Here is a 13,974-nt window from a genome sequence, read left to right on the forward strand (position 1 = left end):
CTTATCCTCCAGCTGTCGCCCATACGTGATCCTTTTCTGCTTCCCTTATCCCCGTTCTTATGCCTCCTTATATCGGCATGGCTAGTTTTAGTTTTCTCCACATCAACCTTGACTATACCCAGCGTGCGACGGCTGCTCCCAAGACTCATTTCCTCTCTTCGTCGTTTTCTCTGCCAGTGGTGGCGGACCCCTAGCTGGCCGGTGGCGTCGTCTCCTGTCTTCCTGGTGGGGTTGCCGTATTCTCTGCGGAATCACATCCGCGCTCGCTGGTCCTTGCGCGGAATCCTCCTTTTGAGGTGTTCCCTGATTACGCCTCCACATTCGTTGTGGCGGTGCTCAGCACCACCCAGTCTGCTTGCTTCCTCTCTGCCTCGATTTACTTCCCGCCGCGCGCCCTATTTGACTCCTCGTTAGACAAACTGGACGACGGGGTCGCTTTGGCGGAAGGCGGCCCCACCATCCTGGCCGCTGAATTCAATGCCAAGAATGAATTGTGGGGCTCTGCACCCTCCGAATCGCGGGGCTCCAAACACGTCCGCTTCGCCCCGGGTCAACACCTCACCGTTTCAAATGATCCTACTTCCACTCCCACGTATGATAATTCTTAAAGGGTCAGTCTACTCACCGAGATGAGTGTATAAATAATGGCATATTCTGGTAGTTGGCACCCTATAACATCAATAACGAGGGGTCTGCGCCCGGTTTAGGCAGGAATTTATATTTTATTTCGGCGTTAAAAGTCGCGTAAAAAAGCATGGTGGCGACCCCAAACGTTCATTTTGTTCAAGAAAGTGGTAGTCTTTTTTTTGTAGAAGCATAAGTGAATATACTACGTACTATTTGTATGCCCCAATGTCAGAGAAACGCACGTTTTGTTCTAGTAAACTGTAGAAGGCGTACCGCTCGCTTTTTCTGTAAATCACATGAATATTTATAGTTACACGTACGCAAAACGCAGGCACATTCCCACTTTTAGTTCAGCGTATGCTAGCAGAGACGCGAAAATGAACTCAGCCTATAGTGGCGCCATCTGGTCGTCAGGACGGGAACCACTGCAGTAAACAAACCGACTCTCCACTTAAGCCTAGGAGCGGCAGAATCGTCACTCTACTAATTAAATAAAGCAAATTTATCTCTTATGTGTTTTCTTATAGGCGAGATGAGACGAAGCGAAAGACAGGCGCCCCATTTATGGCCAGTGAACGCACTGAAAAAGGCAGCAACAGGCAGCAACGAGAATTCAGTCCGAAGCGAGAGGTCCGGCTTCGACGGGCGCCGCCATGTTTGTCGCCGCGCGGCGGAAATCCAGGTGGTTGCCAGATGAGACTACCATCTCATACAGATGTGTTCCCACATTGATAAATTCTATTTTAAAATGTTCTACCGCACTCCTTGGCACCACAGCTGGCTAAACGGTAATTTGAGTAAAGAGCTATCGGTTGCCGCAAAGAAAATATGGTCGATAAAATTCAGTAGACTGACCCTTTAAGCAGAGTCGTGGATTGATGTCTGTCCCTGCTCAACTCCGGGTACACAGAGTCGTGGATTGATGTCTGTCCCTGCGCAACTCCGGGTACGCATGGACCGTCTCGCACGCCCAATCTCTGTCCGAGCACTCTTATATTGAGGGGGCGATTAGTCCTCCTCATCCAAAGACGTGTACACTGCCTCACGTTTGCATCACGCGCTCGTCTGCTGCAGTGTTCTCGGAAGTGACACATAGTTTCCCCGGGCTGATTGCGCATCGCTCCTCCGACGCACTGGAGAACATGGTCGACCGGTTCCACGACCGAATTACCACGCTGATTGAGCGCAAGAGCACGGTTGTGAATGCTCCAGCATCGAAGCCATGGTGGTCCCCTGAGCTCGTCGTCGAGCGGCGCCGCGTTCGAGCCTTGCACTGGCGCTCTTGCAGCGTTGCTCGGACCCATCATTGCGCCCCATCTATCGCACCGCGTTTCAGGCGGCGTTTGCCTGTTACTGTCCCAGCATCAGGGAGGCGTAGGACTCGGTGTTGCGCCAGACCTGTCACGATGCGACTCGCAAAAACCTCTTCGGCGCCATCTTTCAGAAGGTTATCACCAAAGTGCGCGCCCCCGTATTCCTATCACCTCTCGACACAGGAGGCAGCGTTCAGACGACTTCTCTAGTCGAATCGGCGGCACTTGCGCTCCGGACACAGATCGCCTTTGACAAATATTTGATAGATTCACTATTGCACGCGTCTATCCATGCACCGGTCGCGTCGCCTTATAACCCTTCTGTACTACTGGACGTCCCGTTATCGCGTAACGAGTTTCAGTTGCTCGTGAACGCCCTCGGTATGGGCACGACTCCCGGCCTGGATGTGTTGACTGCACCCTTAGTTACCGGCCTCTGGCGTGCCCACCCATCCTTATTTCTTTTTATTTTCTACGGCGCCCTCCATTTCGGCCACTTTCGCTCGGCGTGGAGCAGGGGGCGGATCATCTTCCTTCATAAGCCAATCCGTCCCTCTTCGCTCACTACTTGCTACCGGCCAATAGTAATGAACTCAGTCCTCGCTAAGTTATGAGAACGCCTACTTCATGGTCGGCTTTATTATTTCTTGCACGCCCGGGGCGTTCTCCACCCAAATCAGTTTGAGTTTTCCCATTCGCGCAGCGAAGTGCAAGGCATCGCCTCGTTGCGAACGGCTGTCGACAATTTCAGCATATCCCGCACACTCGTGGTTCTCAAATCATTTATTATTTAGGGTGCGTTTGATTGCGCTTGGCATCCCCTCATCCTTTGCTTCTTTCGCTGTCGCGGTCTTCCAACCTCTATCACCTCTTGGACTCCTTTCTTTCTCAGCGTACGGTAGTCGGTAGTCTACCGTACGCGCACTGGTGAGGAGGTGTCTGCCAACCCTACTCTCGGCAGCCCTCAGGGATCTCCTGTTTCACCGCTTTTGTGAAACATATTATTCCCAGACCTTTTGGAGTGCCCAGGGCCTCCTGGCGTAGTAGTACATGCGTATGCTGATGATACCATTGATCTGGTTCCGGCCCGCACGCGCCATGAGCTGGAGCAGTTGTGTGCCCACGTCTTTGACAGACTAGCCTGTTGGGCCTCGTATTCGCGGGTAACAATCTCGTGGAGAAAAACATTTTGCATGCTGTTTTCCCATGGCGTGAGCGGAATGGAAAAGTTTCAGTTTAAGTTTCAGACAGAACTCAAAACTTTAGGCGTTGTCTTCGACCACCACCTCACTTTTCTACCTCATTCTAACTTCCTCCGGGTCAAGGCAGAGATCCTAACTTCGCGTGTTGTCTCATTTCTATCATTCCACCGTTCCCTCCCTCCCTCTGCTCTACGTAGGTTTTTTTTTTTCAGGTAATAAAACGTGGTCTTACTTTCGCCGCGCCGGCTTGGGGGTCTCACAACGTCAGTTCCCGCCTTCGCGAGAAGGTTGTTTCTTTGCAGCGTGCCCCTCTTCTCGCTATCACAGGGGCTTTCCACACAACGCGCGCGGCTGCGCTTCAGGTACTCCTCCGGGTGCCCCCTCTTCCCTGGAACTCGATCGCCTCTGTGCGTAGTACAACCTTTTAAATGGTGTAGATCCCGCCACCTTTGGATGTCGCACTTATCTACCTTGCGATATCTTCCCCGCTTTGGTCCCTCGTGCAACCACCACTCTGGCCTCCTCGTTCTCCTTCAGCCGTCTTCTCCCGTCTCACTTTGCTTCTCAGTCTTCTCTTCCCAGTCTTCACATCTTCACGGACGGTACCTCTACGTCTCACTCTGCGGGTGCTGCTTATGTCACATTCTAGTCTTCTGGCACGCTGCGGAACGTAGGCCGGTTTCGTCTCGAGACAGCCTCTAGTGCCTTCTGCGCAGAGGCTGTTGCGTTTCACGAGGCTTGTCCGGGGCGCCCCCTCTCCTTTACCCTTGCATGCCTACTGTGCCTTTCTCTCCTTCAGGTTCTTCACTCTCCACGAGCGACGTACGGACTTTCCACGAACGACTTACGCGTCCGAGACATCAAGCGCACCCTTGCCGCCATTTCTCTTCACCGTCCTGTCTTCCTGTATCATGTCCCCTCCCATTGTGCTCTCTGGGGGAATGAGCTCGCGGAATGGGCCGCCTCACTGGCGTCGGCGCGTGGCCTCCTGCGGCCGTCGTGGCTGTCGCCCACGTCAGTGCGCACCCGCATGCGTACCACCGTACTGAGGCTCTGGTCGTACACCAGAACCGCGGTACATGCTGACACTCTCCTTCCATTAACCGTCTCCCGCTCTCTTTTTCTCCACCTCGGTCTCTTGTCCCTCTCCTAAGTGGCCACGGCCGTTTTCCCTCGTACTTCCATCGCTTTGCACTCTTTCCTTCGCCTTCCTGTCCATGCAGAGCAGCTGTGCGGACGTCCTCCATTACTTGCGCACCTGTCCTCTCACCGCAGACATACCAGTGCAGCTCCTCGGCTAAGGGGCAGATCTCCCCTGCCAAGTAATGATCACATACATTTCGGGTGTGCGTAATGATAATTCTCGAATTGGCGTGGGCGGCAGCAAGCGCTATCGCTACTTCCTCGGCTTGCATTGAATTCGGGGCTCGAAAAGAGAGTCCATAAATGTGCATTTCCTGGTGAACGACAGCGGCCGTGTAAAATCCCGTGGGTGATGGCCCTGCTACGTCTACATAATATACACCGGGTCGGGAGCCGTGTTGTCTCTCAAGAGGCCTAGCCCGCGCTTGTCGTCTGTTTTCGTGCATGTCGATGTCCATGTTACGGGGGAGCGGGGAGACAGAGCATATGGGGCCACAGTACTGGGATACGCTCCGCCTCCTCTGGAGTGCAGTCGTGTTGGATGTGTAGGCGGTTTAGCAGGAGGCGCCCAGGGGCCATCTGCATGAGCCGCGTGTATTGGTTCACGAGGTGGGCCTCCCGCAGCTCCTGGTATGAGTTTAGCACCCCCAATGCCTTGAGTTTGGCATTAGGCGTAGCCAACGGAAGATCCAGGGCTCGTTTAGTTACCTTGCGCTGCTTGCATTCAAAGACGGACTGCCACTGATCCGACACTGAAAAGAATCATTTGGGCTCCTGGCCATCAGGGCCTAAGAGATAATGAGGCCTCTGACGCGGCTGCCCGAGCGCTTATTCACCGGACTCCTCATCCCAGCTCTTCTGGCTCGGAGACTATCCTGCGATTCAGGGAAATAATAACGCATTATAGCGACAACCACCGCCTTTTCCCGGCCCCTGCAAAGGGGCTGAGTAAGACGGAGGAGCGAACTTTAAGGCGCCTGCAGACAAGTACTCTACTCTGTCCTGCAATCTTGAAACATTACGATCCTCACATGGATGGGCGATGCCCGCACTGCGGGGAGACCTGATATCATCCACATGGTGTACTCAAAATCCCCACCTGCCCCCTTCCCCTACCCCTTCCAGAGAGGCATGGGAGACTGCCCTCCTCAACTGCTCCTCGCTTGAGTCCCAAAGGGCTCTGGTGAAGCGGGTGAGAGACGGGGCATTGTCATGCGGTGTCCGGGACTTTGGACGCCGACCATGTAGCGGGGCCACTCTGTGGCTCCCAAACTCGATTTCAGTGATTAAAAGTTTTCACCACCACCACCTTGGCTATCCGCACTTTCTTTGCCCTTACGACTTCCCGTCTCTGTTGTCTTCCTCTCGGTCTCGTGTTTTGCTTATTCAATTTGCTGGTCGCGTATCTTCTTTCCTTTCACCTTCCTCTCCTCTTTATTCCCTCCCGGATGGCTAGTAGGCCTGCCCGTCATATTTTCCCCATGTCTCACGTGGTTGGAGGCACCATATGCCCAGGTTTGATGGACTGTGGCCCTGCCCCTGCCTCACCCGGTAAGTGGATGGCACGTGGATCTCGCCATTTGTTCGCGCTGCGTGCAGACGCAGTTTTGTTTTGATTGCTTTTCCCTTTTAAGGCGGAAGCCTTTAACGCCTCATCGTTGTAAGCAGCAGTTGTAGACAGAAATGTCATGCTTTTCAATTGGTCAAATGGTCGTGACGTCACAGTGCGCGAATTTCAAACGGACCGAATTGTACTTTGGCTAGTAACCATACAACCATTTAAAGGGATCCTGTAGTGATACTCCAAGTAAGTGGGACTGACTTCAGTTAATTGATTCATTACGCAATTAGCCCAATTAATCCTTCTAGTAACGCCAATAAATACATAAAACCGAATAGGAAATTGGTCGAGTTCGGGAATCGATCCCCGGTCTCCGGAGTGCGAAACGAGCATGCTAACCACTCCGCCATTCCAGCTCGATGGTTTGGAATGAACAAAGGGGCGTCTAGTGAATACGGTGTCTTCGTTCACTCCCATCTAACTCCCTTCCCGTTACAGCGAGGTTTAGGTGTCCACCCAGATATGGGAGACAGACACATTTCCTTTCCTCAAAAACCAATTTACCGACGAGCAAGGCGTACAACCGAAGGGGCGACGGCGTTCTATGGACTGCGTTGCAAGACGCTGTCACGTGTCACTTTTAGAGGCGAAGCCTCACATCTTAACCAGACATCAGTGACACAAGCAGCAACAGCGCGCTTACGGATTTCGCCTCACCGCACCTTAGTACAACAAAGTGCCCCCCTGAATTTTTTTTCATGTCTGTTCTTGTTCTTCTTGATTGTTAACAATTTGTATTTTTTATTTCTTTTAGCTGTTATATTTTTCACTTTTAATTTTTCAGTTATTTTTAATTTGACACGTCCTTTTTCGTTGCTTCTGTACCTCCCTTTTTGTCATTTATCTTCGTTCACTTTTCAGTTTCCCCTTTTTCATTTACCCGTTCTCCTTTCTTAAGCACATTATAACCTGTTTTTTTTTTATTTCCTTGCTTTCTTTTCTTGACTCTTCTTCTTTCGTTCGTGCAGACCCCGCACCTTCCCTCCTCCTGGCCACCTGCGAGCATGTCTGAAGATTTTGGGCATGCTGGACCCAACTATGGTTCATTTTCATTTGGCCCTTGTAAATTATTCGTCCTTCTGGAGCGTCTTGCACTAAAAATCACTTTTGCACGGTCATCATTTATCACTTTTATTTTCTTCTGATTGGTTTTTCTTCAATTTTCTCTTGGGCGTTGGCCCCTTTTCTTTTCTTTTCAATTTGTTCGCCTACGAAAAAGTCTGGTTCAGTGCGGGCTTCCTCTCGGAATAAAGGGCCAACGCAGTCGAACCAATACAGCATAGTAACAGCCTAAGCAGCAATAAAACATGTATTTTGCGCTACTGGGTTTCGACCCCATGGCGGCCCCGGTCAGGCCTGGTTTTAAACTGCAACACACTTTCGCTCTGTGGATCGCACATCGTTGTCTTCATTACCTAATTCTACAATTGAGCTAACATTGTCGCCAGCCCTGCCAATGATCCAGCAGAGCAAAAAAGTGAGGACACTAGGCAAACCAATTGCTTTCACACGTCTAATTGGCCTAAGTTAAAAAATATCCCTTTCTTCAGTTTGCTGGTAGAATGATATTTCAACCGGTCATTCTGCGTTCCTTTTTAGGCGTACTCTTTATACGCAGTTTGACTCCGAGTTACTTAGCATGATAACGTACTGGAAATATGAATACGACTCGAAATCTAAGAGATTTTGTCTGCAGTTTTTTCCGATTCGGTTTCTAAAAGTATGACTGATAAAAATGAGGTTTGTGCTACTGGATAGATCGTATCTCCCTGCCTGACACCCAAACTTATTTGTGTTTGTCTTTTTCCGTGGAGGACAACGGTTGGCTGCAACCACTAAAAGTATTGTGAAATATTTTTATATTCGGCTCTTTTGCATGCTGGGGAGGTAGAACCTGCATAACTGACTTAAGAAATGACTTAATGACTAGTGAACTTTGTACCGTGATAAACAATTTCTTTTCCAATATGAGGCCTATATTTCGCTGTTGCCTAAATTCTACTTGTTTCGGTAATACTTTATGCAACCTGTAAATGTGATCTGTTGTGGTGCCAGCTTTCAGAAACCCAGCGTGGCCCTTTGGTAGGAGGATGTCTGAGGTTAGTTTAACTCTTTGTGTTACTACTGCTGATAATGGACTGCAGGCGGTTCTTTCCTTACTGTTTTATTTTTTTGAGACCATATATCTTGTTGATTGAAAGGCTATAAACGATTTTCAATTTCAGTAGGCGTTTGTCGTGAGGGTCTGAATGTACAGGGAGGAAAATTTGGTTTTCCAACCGAATGTCTCCAGCGCCCTTCAAAATTTATGGTGTCGTATGATTCTCAGCTGCCGCCTTTTCCATTTCCAGTTAACATAATGTTGTCTTTACTTCTCCTTTCGTTCCCTTACACTGTCTCATTCCTCCACTCGACTGGCGTCATCATCCTAATTTTTTGTCTGCCACTGCAGGTAACTTTCTATTATCTTCATTCAGCTGTAACCATCCAATCCGAAGTGAAAAATGACACTGCCCTCATTGTCTTCAGCGCGGAAAGGATGACTGGAGATAATTGCTAGTTAATTATGCAGAAATTCCCGCCGCACAGTAAGCAGCAGTAGGAATGCAAGGCCAAATAACGACTAACGGGATTAATTTGCTTGTTCTCTTGTTGTGTTAGTTTTCTGGCAATAGTAGCCAGCCTGGCCCACTTTTTGGTGCACTTATTAGGGCGTACATCAATATTAACCAATCATAATTTTTTTCTTCCTCGTTTTAAGCTACATTCTTTGGAATCTGCTTCGCCTTAGCTCGCCACGAAGATAATGATGACCTCATTCTTAATGGCACATACCCACGGGGGGGGGGGGGGGGGGGGCGGGGAATGGCTAGGGTACATAGTGGATACAAACGCACTCAAGTAGAAAGAATGTAGTATTCTGATAATTTTGGGACGTAGAGCTAGAATTTATCGAAAACAAAAAATAAGAAAAAGTAAAAGTAGTGAATTCACATTCTAGCAGAAGAATCTACCAGATCTCTTATTTTTCCTCGGTTTTCACCAATGAATCTACTTCAGACATTCCTCCTGTATCGAAGTTTTCCTTTTCCCGAATGCCACCTCTTACTATAACAGCTGACGGTATTGCAAGCCTCATCGAAAAACTTAAAGTATCAAGTGCCCCGGGACCAAATAATATACCAGTTAAGATACTGAAATGCACCAAGGAAATCTCCAGTCAAATTTTTCAAATAATCTTTGATCAATCTATTGCTACTAGCTTAATGCCGGACGACTGGAAGCTAAGTCGAGTAGTTCCAGTTTTTAAAGCAAGCAACCGTCATGATCCGTCCAACTACCGTCCAATTTCTTTAACCTGCATTGCATGCAAACTATTAGAGAATATTATATATTCACAAAGCGCATCTCACCTTGATTCCAACTTTCTTTTTTTCCAATCAGCGCGGCTTCGGATCCGGTTACTAAAGCGAAACCCAACTATTCTAATTAACTACCGACCTTAGCCTAAAATTAGATGCTTCATTCCAGACAGACGTCATATACCTTGATTTTTCAAAAGCATTTGATCGTGTACCCCACCAACGCCTTTTAGCTAAACTTTCATGCATATGCCTCGATCCCCTGATATTAAAATGGATTCGCTGCTTCCTAACTGATCGCTCTCAATTCACTGTTATGGATAATGACAATTCTCCCACAACAAAAGTCTTCTCTGGTGTGCTTAAGGGCTCGGTGCTCGGCCCACTTTTATTTTTAATCTTCATAAATGATCTTCCTTCCGATATTTCATCGACAATTCGTCTTTTCGCAGATGACTGCATCCTGTACCGCCGCATAACTACCAACAATAATCGAGAATTGCTCCAAAGCGACCTAAACAGGATTGAAAACTGCTGTTCCACATGGCTAACGACGCTCAATGTAACAAAATGCAAATACATGCAGGTATCACGCAAGAGCACTAATATCCACTACGCGTATTCACTCAGTTCAACCATCCTAACTAAAGCCGAATCATACCGGTATCTTGGAATCCCTATCACGAGCAACCTCACTTGGTCCGAGCACATCACGAAGATTGCTGCTGATGCATCGAAAACACTCGGCGTTATCAGACGTCACCTCAGTTTCTCCCCTTCTTCCATTCGCAGCCTAGCCAACACAACTTTCGTCCGTAGCAAACTTGACTTTGCATCCCCAATATGGAACCCACATCAAGCCTACTTAATAGCCAGCCTAGAAGCCGTCCAAAACCGTGCAGCCCGCTTTATTTCCTCTAACTATGACACCCGCTCTAGCATTACCAAAATAAAATTATCTGCCGACATCGAGCCTCTCGCGCATAGGCGTAAAATTGCCCGTTTATCATTATTGCATAAATTGTGCTATTATTTTCCCTCACTTCGAGACTCCCTTCCGCTCCCTCCCCTCCGAACATCACGCCGTCTTTTCAACTCCATGAGCATCCTAAGACTCCATGGCTCCTCAAACGCATTTAACAAGTCATTTCTGTCTCTTGCCATTGAAGAATGGAATTCACTACCCGAATGTATTGTCACTGAACGCGATGCTCTTAAATTCCACCAAAAGCTGTCATTTCACTTGAAATCCCATTGTGGGTAACTGTTGCCTCTGCGTTTTATTTTTATGTTATGGTTGTTTGATTTACTACTACACCTGTCTGCCTGATTTATAAACCTGTATTTCTTTTTTTCTCTTCCCCAAGCAACGATTGTTTCACTGTATACTTTTTTCACTGTGTTTTTTTTCACTGTTTTACAGTATTTTTTCTTTACCTAATAATGTCATTACTTGTTTCGATGTTCGCCCCCACCCCTTATGTAATACCCCGTCAGGGGTCTTTAAGGCCAATAAATGATGATGATGATGAAATTATATAATCATGAATATAATCGCACACTGGTTTCAGGGCATATCCCCTGGCGCTTGTCCCGATGGATAGGAGAATCGGAATAGATCAAGGAAGCCCGAGTCGAGCGAGAGGGATCTCCAAGTAAACTCTACGGAGAGCAGCGAACCGCCCGCAGGAGAGGAAGAAGTGTTTCATGGACTCCATTTCAACGCAAGACTCTCAAAGGTTGGTTACAGGAAACCCCTATCGGCATAAATAAACATTTAGCCGCGGTATCCTGCAGTGCGAAAGGGTCACGTACACCTCACAATGCCTCGAACTGCACATCCCCACATTCCAAGGAAGTGCCAGGTGTTGAAAATCAGCTGCAGCAGGGAGGGGCTCATGGCTCAAGGAGTGGAGACGCTGGTATCGCAGAAAGCGTGCTAGAGTAGAGTAGACAGTGTTTGGAACGAAAGGGACAATATGGCCATCAAGGGCACGCTGTGTTAAAAAAGCAACCCTCGCATTAGAAACAATGCCACAGAGCACGGGGACTCAGCGAAAGTGTACATCTGTAATATGTGGAGGAATAAAAATTGAAGGGAACGGCTCATAGGAGTATCCCTCAAGTTTTCGAGCGCTGTCAAAACGGAAAGAATGTCTGAGAGTACAATAACCCGAGTGATACTGCAGGGAATCCTTATTTAGGCCAACTGAATGGTTAGAAACCAAGCGACAAAAATAGGGGTATAGTCAGGAGCCCGAAATGAGTAGCTCCAATCAAGAGCCCTTGAGTAAATGCCATTCACTGCCTTTTAATTTTGCTGGGAGGGATCTGCATAAACGGCAATATGGTTAGGAAAATTATCTAGGTACTCCTTTATAAGCCCATTAACACATTGGCGGGCCGGTTCTTAGTATTCCTTGGGAGGGTGTTGTCAAAGAAGTCTGCCGTATTAGCCCGCCATTAAAGGAAACACAATACGGTCACTGACCAAGTCAAGAAATTTTAGACGTTAGCCCGCCAGATTAGCCCGCCATTGTTAAACTAGTATTAAAGATTTTATTGATACAGAAATATTGGACAGCAGAGAATTATTGAACACCACCTGAGGGAGCTTATACCGGGGCCATGTAGTACCAAAGAGAGTTGGGTTCATAATTTCAACTGCGCAAAAAAACACGGACACAAGGTAGAAGGCACGACACGAGCGCAGGCTATCAACTAAATTTTTATTGTTTATTGTTTTTATTGAGTTGGGTTCGTTGTAAATATAGGGTTAACCAATCCAAGAACAGTCTCCAAACACCTTAAAAATATCCGCACAGCGATAAGCTCAAACCGCGAATTCCGATCAGGTATCCGCGCCTCCAAGTAAAACACTGCATTAGCTGCTGTTTTAGACTGACCTAAGCAAAGGCGCAGAGCGCGTCGCTCCATAACAAACAGTGCTTCACGCTTGTACCTTGGGCACCCAGAAAAGAGAACGGAGCCGAATTCGTGTATTGGCCGTACATAGGACTTATATAGAGGGCGTAGGGTGTCCCGTCGCATACCGAATTTTTTGTTGCTGATCCTCACCAACCGGCCAAGTTCACGATCACCCTTAAAGGGCATCTCCGGCAATTTTTCAACCATTTAATGTTAATGGTTGTTGTGTGTTCCTAAAAACCTCCTGTAATGTGTGCGATACAACATTTTCAAAATGAACCCTAAAATAATTTTTAATCAGCAAAAACGCAACACTCGAAACCGAAACCGCAAAACCGAAACCGGGGAGTTGCCTTCGTGCGGTATTGACTGGGACGTCACTAGCTTGTTCGCCGCGCTGTGAAGTCCCCGAAGATATCTGAACTACCCTGAGCCGCACTGTCGACATGACTGAAAGCGCGGTGAACAGCTTTCCGAGACCAGCGAGTCTTCACAAGGCGACTCATTTTGGGCTGGACGAGTCGCCTTTTAGGTACGATCCACCGCCGCGCGAGCCAGCTGAGTCACACCACAGGCCACGTGACCTGCAGCATAGAGACCGTCTGAACTTGGAGAAGTAAGTACTTTCGCCTTATTTTGTACATGCATTTGTGGCGCAATCGTAAGAACAAAAGTTAATGTAATGCTCCCGCAGACAGCTGTTCGTATGTCGACAGCTGGCCGTCCCAGTCTGATGAAAGAATCTGCTGCCGGAACGTTGCCGCGGCGCACAACGTCCTTACGGGGGGCATGCATCACCAACAGTCCTCTCTTTGCACAGCTTCGTCTCGGCGGCGAGCTTTTGCAAGTGAATTCACGCCAGCTACTGTTCTACTGTCCAACATACTTTGATCATGGTTAACGTGGTCGGCTTCCTTTTGACGGCCGCGCTTCGTTCAGCTGGCCGCTGCGATGGGCGGCTATACTCGAGTAACGTTGGCACAGAATCTGCCTTCAAGCGCCGGTTGAATGAAGCCTTAGTGAGTACAAAGCTCTCTCTGAGGTACACGCTGTCTTCATAGCAAACTGGCGCGAAATGTGCCAAGCACAGGCGGGAATTCTTCCTCGGAGACCATGGGCAGTTGACACGGTGGACAGCTCTCACCCACTTGTCGCGGAGGTTCTTATTGCAAGGAAACCTATGGTAGATCACGCCCATTGCCGCAGACGAAGAATTTGTGCACCCCACAGCCCAACAGAAGTTACCGTGACCCACCACTCTTGTGTAGACATCACATCAAGCACGTTGAGATGGCGCGAAATTGCACAGGTGGTCGAAATAATTCCCGAGACGACCTCGGCACCTCTTTCTTCTTTCACTCCTTCATTCTTTCACTCCTCCCTTACGTCGCGGTTCGGGTGTCCGTTACTGCGTCATTAACTTTCCTCAAAACCAATTTTCAGTTTTCCCCTGCACTGCAAACGCCAGCGCGCGCCCGACCAGCTTGACACGCCAGCAGACCAGCGACATCACAGTAGAGGGTGGCCTGTAGAAGTTCCTCGATCAATGGGTGCCGCTCGATTGGCTTGCGGAAAAACTACGCCGCCCTCGGGTGCGAAATTTTACATGACACATCAGAATGCCATAGAAAATACAGACTGAACATTTCAGTTCGATCTATAAACATCGAAACATCGCCGGAGTTGCCCTTTAAGCGCAATGCTTCTAATGTGAGGCCGCCCGTTTAAATGCACGTCATATATCATGCCCAAGTATTTTGTGGAATCAACATGCGGGA

General features: G+C 48.5%; 1 long non-coding RNA gene across 2 annotated transcripts in view; it reads left to right on the forward strand.

Moving 5' to 3' along the window:
• The window catches only part of LOC149338079 (uncharacterized), a 1,049,963-nt gene that overhangs the window by 927,357 nt on the left and 108,632 nt on the right, over nucleotides 1-13,974 (forward strand). The window lies entirely within an intron of this gene.

Source organism: Amblyomma mixtum, chromosome 6, assembly GCF_055824585.1.
Source record: "Amblyomma mixtum isolate Tamu chromosome 6, ASM5582458v1, whole genome shotgun sequence".
In the NCBI taxonomy this organism is placed as follows: Eukaryota; Metazoa; Arthropoda; class Arachnida; order Ixodida; family Ixodidae; genus Amblyomma; species Amblyomma mixtum.